The 14,919-nt window shown below is 43.1% G+C and overlaps 1 protein-coding gene across 1 annotated transcript in view; it reads left to right on the forward strand.

Moving 5' to 3' along the window:
• CTNNA2 (catenin alpha 2) overlaps positions 1–14,919 on the forward strand; it is a 452,176-nt gene that overhangs the window by 52,124 nt on the left and 385,133 nt on the right. The gene's annotated exons all lie outside the window — the stretch shown is intronic.

A 14,919-nucleotide genomic window follows, 5' to 3' on the forward strand; every position in this document is an offset into this window, starting at 1 on the left:
GTATATATTGAAAGATATAGATTCTTAAAGTCTGGAAAAACAGAGATAATAGCAGTATTAAAGGCATTTTTTGTTCTGGGCATTGGTGATAAGATAAATGTTAACGTTGGTTTGCTCACTGCATAGCTGAAGCTGCAAAATTCAAGATATGCAGTGTTACAAGAAATTGCCTAGTTGGGCATGGGACTCAGGTGTGGGATGATCACATTTTCTCTACTGGCAGAAATAATCCTGCTTTTGCACAATTTAATATTTGAAGTTTAAATTGGTATTATAAGAAAACTACTTTAAGACTTTAAATATCATACATATGCATAGCATGACTGTGACTTGAAAATTTTCCTTCAAAAAGTAAAATATATATCAGATGCTTTCAAATTTACATGTGTTGTAAGGAAAAAAGATGTTTTCAGTGTATGTCCACATAACAAAACTTTTTCCCTTTCATTGACTTTGTAATTATCTGTAGTGCAATAGCATTAAACACCTTTCAGGGCGGCTTTTCCGTTGTGAATCCTATAATGTAAAGATACCACCTGCCAGTATCACCAGTCCTAGGTTTTAGAACAAGACTGACAGATCTCCAACTGAGATTTTGAATAGAGTCTAAAGGACTTAGGTATAAAATACTGCAGTCCAGTGAGTTAGTCCCCCAGCATTCATAGGATGGTTTTTTCAGTTAGAAACATTTGAGTCAAATTTTCACTATGAGCAGGCAGGGTTAAAATCTTGTGTACATGAACACTTGGTTTGTGAATATTCTAGGCAGTTCTACCCTGAGGCTATTTCTTCTTCCCATCAACTATATGCATGTTGGGTTTCACTGTTTCCCTGTTCCTGCGTATTTTGATCGGTTTTCTTTTAAACAGTCAATTGCCAGTGCATTAGACTAAGTTGAATATTTGCTGTATGCTTTATGTACAGGGTTATGGTGCTATTCTGATGAGGTTTTAGTTTGCTATTCAGTCGGTTTTTGTTGTTGGGGTTTCTTTGGGGTTTTATTTTACAATTTGATGCTGATGCCTGGTTGTTCTGCCATGCAGCTTCATTTGTCAACTACTGCACTTTTCTGTTGCTGACGTTACTTATTTTGAGTGCCATTGCTCCCTATGATTTATAGGGGTCTCCCTTTGGGGCTGTGATGCTGCCCCCGCTGTTGCTAGCTTCTCCCAAAGAGCCTGAATTAGAGCCATCAACCTCAACAGTTTCATGCTCTCTGATCTAGGCAAATACACCATTAGCATGGTATTGGAGCTTCTTATTATCTAGCTTATTATTATCTATCTAATACAAAGCTCATTGGAGCTTTGTATTAGTTAGCAGTGATTTCTTTGTAGAATTTTGCTTTGAAAAGCTAGAGGCACCTGAGAGGATATTTGCTATGGAGAGTTTTGGTTTTCTTTTTGACTGAATTTCTGACTTTTGATAACAAGCTTTTCATTCCTTTTTCTTAATCTGCATTTTAAAAAAATGAATGATGCAGAAACCAGGAGAAAACATCTCAAACAGCGTTATGCAGAATGATACAGGCATTCATCTTTTGTCAACACTGAAAAAGCCTATCAGAAAAGTAGAACAGCTCTTATTGGTTTCTACAACCTAAGTCCATAATTAGGAGAGCAGGAGACACCAAAAACCATTATTAGCACACACGAGCCTTGTAAACTAGACCAGCCTTGCTGCAATGTGAAATGATATGTTTAGCTCAATGACATAAAGAGCTGGATTAATGAACTGAGGCTGTGTTTTGCCAGAGTAGCACTAGTTGATTATCTGGCAGAATTCCAGGTTGGGTAATTACTCCCGCAACCTAAAAATACCTCCTGCAGTTACAGCTGGCGCTGGTGTGCTCCTCATTTCCTGCCCTATATTGCTGTATACTATCATATACTACTGTAGACAGTTACTGCAGTTCATCCCAGAGAGAGCTGCTTTCCACTGATAAGCATGAAACAAATGTACTGTATCATTGTCAAAATACTTTGGGATAAAAGTGAGTGCAAAGATAAAGCTTTAAGACTCTTGCTACTTTAATTACGTGGAAAGGTAAATTATATTTGCTGTACAAAACTTTGATCCACAGTTTTGATTCAAGGGCAAGTTTAGATGAGATCTTGGGAAGAAGCTCTTCCCTGTGAGGGTGCTGAGGCGCTGGCACAGGGTGCCCAGAGAAGCTGTGGCTGCCCCATCCCTGGCAGTGTTCAAGGCCAGGCTGGACTCAGGGGCTTGGAGCAAGCTGCTCTAGTGGAGGGTGTCCCTGCACATGGCAGGGGCTTTGAACTGGATGAGCTTTAAGGTCTCCTCTAACCTAAACCAGTCTGAGATTCTGTTATTTACAAAGTTGAATTCTTAAAAAGCAAAGATTATGAAGATTTGTAATGTGGTTTTGGTTTTGTTTTTCTCAAATTTTATGGAAAGGTGTAAATATTTTCACAGTATCACAGTATGCTAGAGATTGGAAGGGACCTCAAAAGATCATCTAGTCCAATCCCCCTGCCGGAGCAGGAACACCTAGATAATGTTACACAGGAATGTGTCCAGGCGGGTTTTGAATGTCTCCAGGGAAGGAGACTCCACAACCTCCCTGGGCAGCCTGTTCCAGTTTATCCATTTTATGCATAGAGCTCATACCGATGTATATGTATGCATCCTATAATAATTCCATAACAGGAATATTTTGGCCTTACAGTTCACAGCAATATAAATGAAATTATCCAATTTCTATGCCATTGAATACTTTGCTGTATGGGTATTTATTCTGACAGAGTCAGAGTTGTGTAAAAGACCTCCCAGATGGGGACAGACAAGACCCAAGTTATGTTGAAGTCTGTCATTCCTGTCTCCTTACATTAGAGGTCAGGGAAAGCAGACAGTCTTCTGCATCTTGAGGTTTTGTATGTTTTCTTTTGATTATAAAAGCCTCTAAGCCCTCAAGCTACAAAGCCTGAGAAGTGCAGGAGGTGAAGAATAACTCATAGAAGTAAGAAATAGAGTTTGGGAAGGGGAGCAGAGGAGAAAGTTCTCTCCGTGTTTAAACACAACTGGCATTTTACTGATCACTAAAGAAGAAGGAAATTCCCTGTGGAGAAGACATCCAGGTTTGGATTCACACAAAACTCTACAAAGAATTGCAGCTCTGTTGGGCCCAAGTTTGATTAAATTTATTAAAAACTCCCTGGGGTGCTGAGGAAAGCAAGACAAGGAAATGGGTTATATTTATGTAAATGTATTTTATCTGTTAAATGACTTTGGCAATATCTGTCTTGTAGGTATGTGCTAGTGACTGCCTGATTTTAATGTCATTTTCCTAGAAGGTTTCTGGCAAATAGCTGAGATTTCCATTAAAAAACATGATTTAGGCCAGCAGCTGGTGGTTGTGTTTTGAATTTTCCCTTTTCAGGCAGGGCAGATACAACTTCACACCGTAACCTGCAATTTGTGCTTCAATCGAGGGTCAGAATAGCTGTTGATGGGGTTTGTGTTTGAAGATGATATACGTAATTTTTTGGTCATGTGGATTTATGCACGTTGTATAAAAAGAATATGATTCATGTACTCCATGACTGTCTGTAGGCTTGAAAGTATTTATCAACATCTGACATGGAAAAATGACTTAAACTTTCCTGGTAAATTTTTTCTCTCTGGAACATACCAAAAAGTAATATTTTTATCACTTTTCATGCTTTTAACTACCTACATTTTAAATCTTTTTAAATCAAAGTTTTAAACTAAACCCTGTGAAAGGTCTTTTCCTTCTGGTTACCTCCTGTCTTCAGATACCTTGGGAAAAATGCTGGGAAGATGCACAGCTGAGCTGGTGAGAGCAAACCTCAGGATATACATATACAAGATGCTGTTTGGTTTTATAATAATTGATAATGCTGTTTGAGCTTTTCTGATTTAATGACAGCAGTATGACAGAGTCTGATAGCTGCAATGTCACATACACTATCACTTGTTCCTTGAGACTGCCAACCTCTTAGCTGAATGCCCAGCATCTTTTGAATATTAAGCCAATATCCCAGTTCAGCAAACTGAATTTCAGGAGATCTTTCCTGATTGTATAATTTTCTTTCAGTTAGGCTTTGTTTGTTCCTTCCTAAAACCCAGTCCTCACAGTGCCATGATATCCCGTCTTTAAGACTTGTTGTCTGAAGGTCTCGAATTTCCCTGCTCGGATTTGGCTTCCTTAAAACTTATCTACTCTTTAGCTTTTTGTTTTCTGCCCTCTAATCCAATCAGTTTTCTTTAACTGCATTATAAAAGCAGCCATCTCTGTTTTCCAAGCAGTCTCTGCTGCTCTCCTCTTTTTCCTTCTCCTTTTCCCTGCTCCCTTCATGTGGTTGTACACTTGTTCTTCAGTTCAAGGCCTGATCTTTCCCCTGCCTCATGGTCTCTTTAGATCTCCCATTCCTGGTAACCTTCTTATTTCCATGTCCATCTTAAATCCTTTTTCCATATTCACATAACGTCCTTCTTTTCTCTCAGTTTAGTAATAGTTCTGTAATGTAGAAGTAGAAAAAAAAATCAAATGTCTTGATCCCTTTTCTCCCCTTTACTTTGCAAACTTACTGTACCTTGTCTGTTGTCCTTGTTTTCTCCACCAGTAGATTATACTTCTCTCTGAAGTATTGTGACCCTGGGTAAACAGGTCACACCATTTTATTTCCCCATCCTTCTTATTGTACATATTTTTATCCATTCTGTCTGGTTTCCCACTAAATTTCCTGTCTTTCTTACACTGAAAGCATTCTTAGTAAGCCTGTCTTATTTACATTTAAGTCCAGGGTATGAACATCTTCTTACATAGCATGTTACAAAGCAACCTTCCAGTATCTGAAGGGGGCCTATAAGGATGCTGGAGAGGCACTTTTCATTAGGGACTGTAGGGATAAGACAAGGGGTAATGGGTTAAAACTTAAACAGGGTCAGTTTAGGTTGGATCTAAGGAGGAAATTCTTACTGTAATGGTGGTGAGGCACTGGAATGGGTTGCCCAGCGAAGTTGTGAATGCTCCATCCCTGGCAGTGTTCAAGGTCAGGTTGGACAGAGCCTTGGGTGCCATGGTTTAGTGTGAGGTGTCTGTGCCCATGGCAGAGGGGTTGGAACTGGATGATCTTAAGGTCCTTTCCAGCCCTAACTATTCTATGTTACACTGATGCTTCAGATGTACTTGCTTAGCAGAGTCAGCTGCAGGAGACTTTGCAGGAGCCCTGATTTACCCAATCTACTCTTTCTGCTGTCCTTTTGATGTGCTTGAATAAAGAAAAGTAAAAGTGAAAAAAGGTTTGTACCCATTAGTATGTAAAATCTTTCCTGGAATAGTTTGGGTATAACACTTCAAGTTACATTTCAAACATAAAAAAAGCCTGAGCTGAATACATTACACTTCAGTTAATAAGAATTCAACTAATGGAGGTAGGCTTGCTCTCTCAGTCTCTGTTGCTTCTTTCACAGTTTTCCTAGTTTATAAAATATATGGAAGTGAAATTTCTTCATGAGGACTTTTCTGTAGAAGCCATTAAAGGACTTGTCACAATACAACTGTCACTTGATGTGGGAAAAGAAGAAATTCTTTTTATAAAGCAAATGATGAAGTATTGTCTGATGTCTGCATCTGTTTTCAACTCTGAGTCCCAGTGACTGGATTCAAAATGAAGGGCTGATCTGCAACTGGAGATATGTAAAAGTATCCCTTACTGTAATAACTAAGCACTGATTACTTCAGGGCTTTTTGGGCATTTTTCTGAGTCTTTCTGGCTGGTTGCTATTCCTAAAGTCTGAGTTGAAGGAAAGAACTGTAGTTCGTTGGATTTGAATCTGGCAAGGATGAAGGAGGAATAAATAGATCCTTTAGAAACAAACTAACTTGTCTATATAACCTAAGCTATTGTTTCTTACCTGGGTTAAGGGCTAGAAATCTGTTTGGGAGGACAACTGATCTTTTCACTTAAAGCATGGTCTCTCTATGTTCATTTATAATACTTTTCATTGAAGTGTACGAGAACTGCTCTTGTTAATAGAATTTAGTCTCCTCTAGCCTTGATAAACGAGAAGCCGTGTGCCTGTGGAAAGAAAGTACAGAAAAGCAGTTATTTCAGACAAACTTTCTGAAAGATGAAGCAAGCCGTGCGGTCAACCCTGCTTAATGGGGAATGGATTTTGGTCTGCTCTTCTGAAATAACCTGTGTGCATATTGACCATATTCTGTCCATTTTTGCCAATGATGTCTATGATGAGGTGCTCTGCTACTTGCTTTTTGCCCATCTCACTGATGGCTTGTGCCTGTCCAGCTTGGAGTGTGAAGATCTGAAGTCTTACATTGGGTAACTCACTGAAGCTGTGGCCTGAAAACTTCATCTTGTTATTCAGAAATATTCATCATCTATTTTGAAATTGCCTGTTACATTTGGAAGGGACTTCAATTGTTATTCATGTTTGCAGTGCTCAGCCTAGGAAATATGGCTTGCTGAATGTCATTCTATGCAAATATTCTAATGCTAGTTCTTTCAGACCCTTTTCAGATCCATTAAATCTCTTCCAGCTCTCTGAGAACTTGGTTCTGAAAGACAATAAAGTTCCTTCTCTAAAATTACATAAAACTCTTCTGCTGAAAAGCAGACATTGCACAGAATCTCAGAGTTGTTATACAGATAAGTGCTGTGAGGGGTTCCCAAGTGGCCTCTTTTATGCTCTTATGCTTTCATTTTCCCATGTTCGTTCCTCCTCAAATCATCTTGGTGCATTGTACCCACTTTCAGATCCTCCTCCAAGCCTCCCATTACAAATCTTGTGAAGGTCTAAAATGTTCTTTCCTTGCATTCCATAATGACTCCTGTATTTATCCATCATATTTGAAAAATCATGGCAGTCAGGTGAAGTTTCCAACAACTGGAAAAAGGGAAATATAACCCCCATTTTCAAGAAGGGGGAAAATGGATGACCCAGGGAATTACAGAGCAGTCAGTCTCACCTCTGTGCCTCGCAAAATCTTGGAGCAGATTCTCCTGGAAGGCATGCTAAGGCACATGAAAATCAACAAGGTGCTTGGTGACAGCCAGCATGGCTTCACTAAGGGGAAATCCTGCCTGACCAATTTGGTGGCCTTCTATGATGGGGCTACAGAACTGATGGACATAGGCAAAGCAGTTGACATCATCTACCTGGCTTGTTACAAGCATTTGACACTGGTTCAGACTTAAACAGGGGAAGTTTAGATTGGATATAAGGAAGAAGTTCTTTCCTGTGAGGGTGGTGAGGCACTGGAACAAGTTGCCCAAGGAAATTGGGAACGCTCCATCCCTGTCAGCGTTCAAGGCCAGGTTGGACAGAGCCTTGGGCAACATGGTTTAGTGTGAGGTGTCCATGGCAAGGGGGTTGGAACTAGCTGATCTTGAGATCCTTTCCAACCCTAACTGGTCTATTATTCTATGGTTCTATTTCTAAGCAGGAAGCTAACCATATAGGGAAAACTAAGAGGATAAGGTGATTTTTCAATGTGTGTCCTTAATGTTTCAGGCCTTTGGAGGGATCTTAAACTGAAGATGACCCTGTTTTTTGGTAAATCCAGCTGACTGAGAGCCTGTGCTTGTTCTCTGCACCACTTTCAAAAGATTTATATCTGTTGCAGCTTCGGCTGGAGCTTTTCTAGTATTCATTTCACTTTCCACTATTTTGTTTAAGCTCATGTTAGGTTAAATTTATGATGACTTGCATCTCCCAGATATCTTTGTTATAAAGGGTAGTTGGCATTTGATACATTGGCCAAATACGACCATTCAAGACAGATTTTACAAGAGTACAGAGATATATGTTTGAAAAATAAAGATATTGGGTGATTTTTCCTTTTCCATGCTATATTTATTTCTATTGTCTGTCTTGAAGATTTTATTACTATCATGACTATAGCAGAGAAGAATGAAATTGCTTTAAAATGTCAACTTTTGACAGCTGTCAAAGATTAAATTATACTCCGGAATTGAAAGTTATGGAAATAGTGTAATAGGATCTGATTTTAGAATTCCAAATTACTACTTGTTCTTTCCGAAGCAATATTTCTGTTAGAAAAAAGTTTTATTTGAGAAATATGCAGAAATATATGACAGTTAAAAACCCAAAATCTATGAAGGGATTGTAACTAGGGCACATTTTTCAGTAAATATTTTATTCTACCACAATCTAGTATTAGTATACGTGAAATTTCTGAATTTGGGTCAGCTGATCGGAGCTAGCCTAGCTAGAGCCACAGCCGGCACGCTTCAGCGACGCGAGGGTCAACGGAGATTAGGAAAATCAGAGGGGATAGCGCAGAGACATCGCGATTCCCGACATCTCCCGATCCCCGAAGCCCCAGCAGCCCTTGCGAGAGAGAGGCTGACGTGGAGGGGGGCGTTCCCACGGTGACGGCGACCACTCCCCTGCTGCTTGCCTTGAAAAAGCCTTTGAGAGGGCAGCGACCGGTCGCTGCCCACCGGCCACAGGGAGGAACAAGCAGGTCGTGTTGCTGGTGTCCCAGACTGCGCACCAATATGGTTGCCTCCAGAAAGAGAGCTTGCAGTAAGGTGACTACAGCAACTCAGACAGAGACCCCGTCCCAGACCGTGGCTGTTCAGGTCTCTGGGTGCAGGGAGTGCCAGAGCCTGCTGCTGCCGGGGGAGGGAGGACAGCATTCCACCTGCGTGAGGTGTGAGCAGGTAGAAGATCTGCTTAGCCTGGTGGCAAGACTTAAGGAGGAGGTTGAGACACTGAGGACCATCAGGGAGTGTGAAAGGGAAATCGACTGGTGGAGTAACTCCCTGGCGGGCCAGTCGAAACGGTTCCAGGGAGATACCCCCCGAAAGGGGAAGGACCCCCTGCCTTCTCACACAGAGGGGGATGGCCCGAGGCAGCCCCTGCCCTGTAGCTGTTGCGCAGAGGTAGGGGACCAAAAAGACGACGAGGGTTGGAAGCGAGTTCCAGTTCGACGTCGTGGGAAACCCTCCCCCCTTCCTGCCCTGCTTCCCCAGGTGTCCCTCCGTAATAGGTTCGAGGCCCTGGATCTTGAAGGAGAGGTAGGTGAGAATGTGGGGCAAGGCCAGCCCACAAGGCCACATAGGAAAAGGGAGTCAACTTTGCACCTCAAGACTGCCTCTGTTAAGAAAGAAAGAAGGGTCATTGTAGTAGGGGATTCCCTTCTGAGAGGAACAGAGGGCCCGATATGCAGAGTAGACCCTCATCATAGGGAAGTGTGTAGTCTGCCTGGAGCCCGGATCAGGGATATCACCAGGGCGCTCCCCAACCTGGTGCACCCGACAGACTATTACCCGCTGCTGGTCTTCCAGACAGGTGGGGAGGAAGCTGCTTCCCGCAGTCTGAGGGGGATGAAGAAAGACTACAGGGCCTTGGGGCGGATGGTGAAAGAGTCTGGGGCTCAAGTGATCTTCTCCTCTCTCCTTCCATCTTCCACTGATGTGGGAAGGAATGGGAAGATTCAGTTCATGAACAATTGGCTTCGAGACTGGTGCTACAGGCAGGGCTTTGGATTCTTTGATAACGGCTGGTTTTATAGGGCACCAGTCTGGACAATGACAAGTGAGAAAGATTTGTCTCACAGAGGGAAAAGGATGCTGGGGCACGAATTAGCAGGGCTCATTTGGAGAGCTTTAAACTAGATTCGAAGGGGGATGGGCTTGTAGCTGGGCTTGCCCCAGTGGGGCAGCGCTCCAGAATTAATGAAGACTGGGAGGCCTCCTACAATCCTAGGGTGAAATCGGTGTGCTCAGCTCGCTCCCTGAAATGCCTGTACACCAATGCGCGCAGCATGGGAAATAAGCAGGAGGAGTTGGAAACCTGTGTTAAGTCAGGAGATTATGATCTGGTGGCAATTACAGAGACGTGGTGGGACAGCTCACATGACTGGAATATAGTCATGGAAGGCTATGTCCTTTTCAGGAAAGACAGGCCAGCCAGGCGGGGTGGTGGGGTTGCTCTTTATGTGCGGGAGGAACTACAGTGCACAGAGTTCTGTCCAGGGACAGATGATGAGCGAGTTGAGAGTCTGTGGGTGAGAATTAAGGGGCAGGCTGGCAGGGGGGATACTGTTGTAGGTGTCTGTTACAGACCACCGGATCAGGGTGAGGAAGTTGACGAGACCTTCTACAGGCAGCTGAGAGCGGCCTCACAGTCACAGGCCGTGGTCGTCGTGGGGGATTTTAACTTCCCTGATGTTTGCTGGAAGGACCACTCGGCAACCCAGCCACAGTCCAGGAGGTTCCTCCAGTGTATGGATGATAACTTCCTCCTGCAAATGGTGGATGAGCCGACCAGGAGAGGAGCGCTGCTGGATCTCATCCTCACTAACAAGGAGGATCTGGTCGAAGCAGTAAGGGTTGAGGGCTGCCTTGGTTGCAGCGACCACGAGATGGTGGAGTTCAGGATCTTGTGTGGCAGGACTAGTAGAATACCAAGTAGAATTGCAACCCTGGACTTTAGCAGGGCAAACTTTGGCCTTTTCAAGCAATTGCTAGGGGAAATCCCATGGGCAGGGCTGCTTGAAGGTAAAGGGGCCCAAGATAGTTGGTTGACATTCAAGGACTGCTTTTTCCGTGCTCAAGATCGGAGCATCCCGACACGTAGGAAGTCAAGGAAGAGGGCCAAGAGACCTGCGTGGCTAAACAGGGAATTGCTGGGTATGCTCAAGTGGAAGAGGAGAGTTTACAGGTCATGGAAGGAGGGGCTGGCCACTTGGGAGGAATATAAGGCTGCTGCTAGAGGATGTAGGAAGGCAGCTAGGAGGACTAAGGCATCCTTAGAATTAAACCTGGCAAGAAGGGTCAAGGACAGCAAAAAGAGCTTTTTTAAATACATGGCAGACAAAACTAACACCAGAGGCAATGTAGGCCCACTGATGAACGGGATGGGTGCCCTGGTGACAGAAGATAAAGAGATGGCAGAGTTACTGAATGCCTTCTTTGTCTCTGTCTACTCTGCTGCGGGCAGTCCTGAAGAGCCCTGTACCCCTGAGACCTTAGATGAAGTCAGGTCGACGGAGCGGTTTGCCTTAGTCGATGAGGAATGGGTTAGAGACCAGTTGAGCAATCTGGACATCCATAAATCCATGGGTCCAGATGGGATGCACCCGCGGGTGCTGAGGGAACTGGCGGAAGTCATTGCTAGACCACTCTCCATCATCTTTACCAAGTCTTGGGAAACGGGAGAGGTGCCTGAGGACTGGAGGAAAGCAAATGTCACTCCAGTCTTCAAAAAGGGCAAGAAGGAGGACCCGGGTAACTACAGACCGGTCAGCCTCACCTCCATCCCTGGGAAAGTGATGGAACACCTTATCCTTGATACCATCTTAAGGCATATCAAGGATAAGAAGGTTATGAGGGGCAGTCAACATGGCTTCACCAGGGGGAAATCATGTTTGACCAATCTCTTAGCGTTTTATGAGGAAATAACACGGTGGATGGATGATGGCAGAGCGGTGGATGTGGTCTACCTTGACCTCAGCAAAGCATTTGACACAGTCTCCCACAGCATCCTCGCGGCTAAAATGAGGAAGTGTGGACTGGATGATCAGGTAGTGAGGTGGACTGCGAACTGGCTGAAGGAGAGAAGCCAGAGAGTTGTAGTCTATGGGGCTGAGTCTAGTTGTAGGCCTGTAACTAGTGGAGTGCCTCAAGGGTCAGTACTGGGACCGGTATTATTTAATATATTCATCAATGATTTAGATGAGGGAATTGAGTGTACTATCAGCAAGTTTGCTGATGACACTAAGCTGGGAGGAGTGGCTGATACGCCAGAAGGCTGTGCTGCCATCCAGCGAGACCTGGATAGGCTGGAGAGTTGGGCAGGGAGTAACTTGATGAAATATAACAAGGGAAAGTGTAGAGTCCTGCATCTGGGCAGGAACAACCCCAGGTTCCAGTATAGGTTGGGGAATGACCTGTTAGAGAGCAGTGTAGGGGAGAGGGACCTGGGGGTCCTAGTGGACAACAGGATGACCATGAGCCAACACTGTGCCCTTGTGGCTAAGAAGGCCAATGGCATCCTGGGGTGTATTAGAAGGGCGGTGGTTAGTAGGTCGAGAGAGGTCCTCCTTCCCCTCTACTCTGCCCTGGTGAGACCCCATCTGGAGTATTGTGTCCAGTTCTGGGCCCCTCAGTTCAAGAAGGACAGGGAGCTGCTGGAGAGAGTCCAGCGCAGGGCAACAAAGATGATTAAGGGAGTGGAACATCTCCCTTATGAGGAAAGACTGAGGGAGCTGGGTCTCTATAGTTTGGAGAAGAGGAGACTGAGGGGTGACCTTATCAGTGTCTATAAATATATAAAGGGGGAGTGTCACGAGGACGGAGCCAGGCTCTACTCAGTGGCAAACAATGATAGGACAAGGGGTAATGGGTACAAACTGGAACACAAGAGGTTCCACTTAAACTTGAGAAGAAACTTCTTCTCAGTGAGGGTGACGGAACACTGGAACAGGCTGCCCAGGGAGGTTGTGGAGTCTCCTTCCCTGGAGACATTCAAAACCCGCCTGGACGCATTCCTGTGTAACATTATCTAGGTGTTCCTGCTCCGGCAGGGGGATTGGACTAGATGATCTTTCGAGGTCCCTTCCAATCTCTAACATACTGTGATACTGTGATACTGTGAATTTAGAAAATAGTTTCACTAGGATTTATAAGACAATAAAATAAAAAGGGTCTTACAAACTGGAAGAGGCACCATAGACAATTATTTGCCCTGCTCTGTCTTCCAGCAAAACTGGGTAGGCTTAGTCCACACTCAGTCATTCTCAGCAGTATTAAATGTACATTCTTTTCAATTAAGTTTTGAGATAACCATGAACAATGTTCTGCAGGAAGATTTTCTTACATGCATAAAGTCTGTGTTTAAGTTCTTTCTGTGTGTAATTCAATATGGAGATTTGAATTGAAGGCTTTGACCCTCAGAAGAATGCTGTTACCATAAAGCTATAGAGAATCATGGGATGAGCATCTCATCTCTGCCTCCTCCTTTTGAAGCTGTTCTAATTTATGTGCTAGTGAAACATCATCTGGATTGCAGATGAGTGCTTGAAATCACTGTTGATTCATTGGACATGAACTTTGAACTGAATTTCATTTTGTTCAACCCAACATTTAAACAAAAAAATGAAAGGAAAAGTCTGATTTGCCCTTTGAACTGGAGAACTGGTTATTTTAGTTTGTCACATTGAAAGTATTTAGAAGGTGATGGAAGTTTTTAACACAGTAAAAGTAAAAAGAGCTGCACCATTTTTCTAATGTAGCGATGGATAGGGCAAACTGGAGGGAGAACATGGAGATGCAGAATCTTTGTCCTGGATATTTAAATTGGGAAGTAGCCTGGTGGGAGAAATTCAAGGAGATGGGCTTGGGATTTGGTCATTGCTTTGTGCTTCAGTTGCATTGCTTTGAATGAAGAGCTGGTGGGTGTGTTGCAAAGCAAACCTTCACCAAAGGGAAGGACAGATTTGCTTCTGGACCACCACTGTTGTCCTCTCCTGTTTCTTCCAGCTCTCCAGTCATTCCTCTCTCATTGTGCTGAAAGATGGATTTTCAGTCTTTCGAAAGCTGTAGCTGGGGAATTTCAAAAATGATTTTTGTAATGATTACGCAGAAAAAATGTTGGTAACAAACTTATACAAAAAACCCTCTCATTCTGTTGAATGTTGTAAATGAGGTAGTAAAATACATTTTCAATTGAAAAAAAACTATGCTTCCTTTGTTCAGAATGTCATTGTAAATACTGTGGTCATTCAGCTAAAAAGTAGGAAACTTTGATTCTGATCCATGTTGCCAGGATTATTTCTGCTACTTACCCAGTTGCATTTAATAAGAAAGATGTAAGTAGTCCTTGGCACAATAAACTTCATCTGGGAGTCTTTCTTGCACCCTCCTCCTTCACTAAAGTATGTTTCCTTCTGTGTTCTTTATTTTTGACTGCAATTTCCATGGCAGTCATCCAGCTTTAAAAGCAGTTGTGAAGAAGTTTCACTCTCCCATGCAGATAATTTTGCATATGGTTTCAGAAAGAGGTAGTTGAGTTGATGACAGCATGAAAATTTGAAATACACTTCCTAATACCTGAATCCTAAAGGGTGCTTAGTCAGTATAGGAAAGACTTTGATTTATTGTCTTCCATTTAGCATTTGGAACACGTCTCTCTCTGAAGTACATTTTTCACATATTAAAAAGGCTTCTGTTCTGAGCAATACATTATAGAGTGAGGGAGTACAAAATGTTATCAAATAACAGGACCTGCTTCCGTCTGAGAAGTTTCAAGTTAAAGTATTCAGATCATCAGGTATATCATCCTCTTTGAGTTTTAATCTCTTTATCAGAAAGAAATACTTCTAAAACTTTAGGTCTACAAAATATTATGGCTGCTGTTTATACATGAAAACTGGAAAAAGGAGACAATTCTGCAGTATATATAGAATTTAGAATCTTTATAACTACTAAAAATAGGCCTAAAATCGCCACTGATTCTGATGTTTCCCAATCTCATTCATTCGTAACATCAGATTTGACATTCAGATCTGTGTTTGGTTTCAATTGCTTGCTTGTTTTAGAATCATAGAATAGTTAGAGTTGGAACGGACCTTAAGATCATCTAGTTCCAACTCCCCTGCCATGGGCAGGGACACCTCACACTAAACCATCTCACGCAAGGCTCTGTCAACCTGGTCTTGAACACCGCCAGGGATGGAGCATTCACAACCTTCCTGGGCAACCCATTCCAGTGCCTCACCACCCTCACAGGAAAAAACTTTTTCCTTATACCCAATCTAAACTTCCCCTGTTTAAGTTTTAACCCATTACCCCTTGTCCTATCACTCCAGTCCCTAAAGAAGAGTCCCTCCCCATCATCCTTATAGCCCCCCTTCAGGTACAGGAAGGCTGCTCTGAGGTCTCC

Source organism: Pezoporus flaviventris, unplaced genomic scaffold (assembly GCF_033815535.1).
Source record: "Pezoporus flaviventris isolate CSIRO_AGI_PZ_B2104156 unplaced genomic scaffold, CSIRO_AGI_Pfla_v1 ptg000002l, whole genome shotgun sequence".
Classification (NCBI taxonomy): Eukaryota; Metazoa; Chordata; class Aves; order Psittaciformes; family Psittacidae; genus Pezoporus; species Pezoporus flaviventris.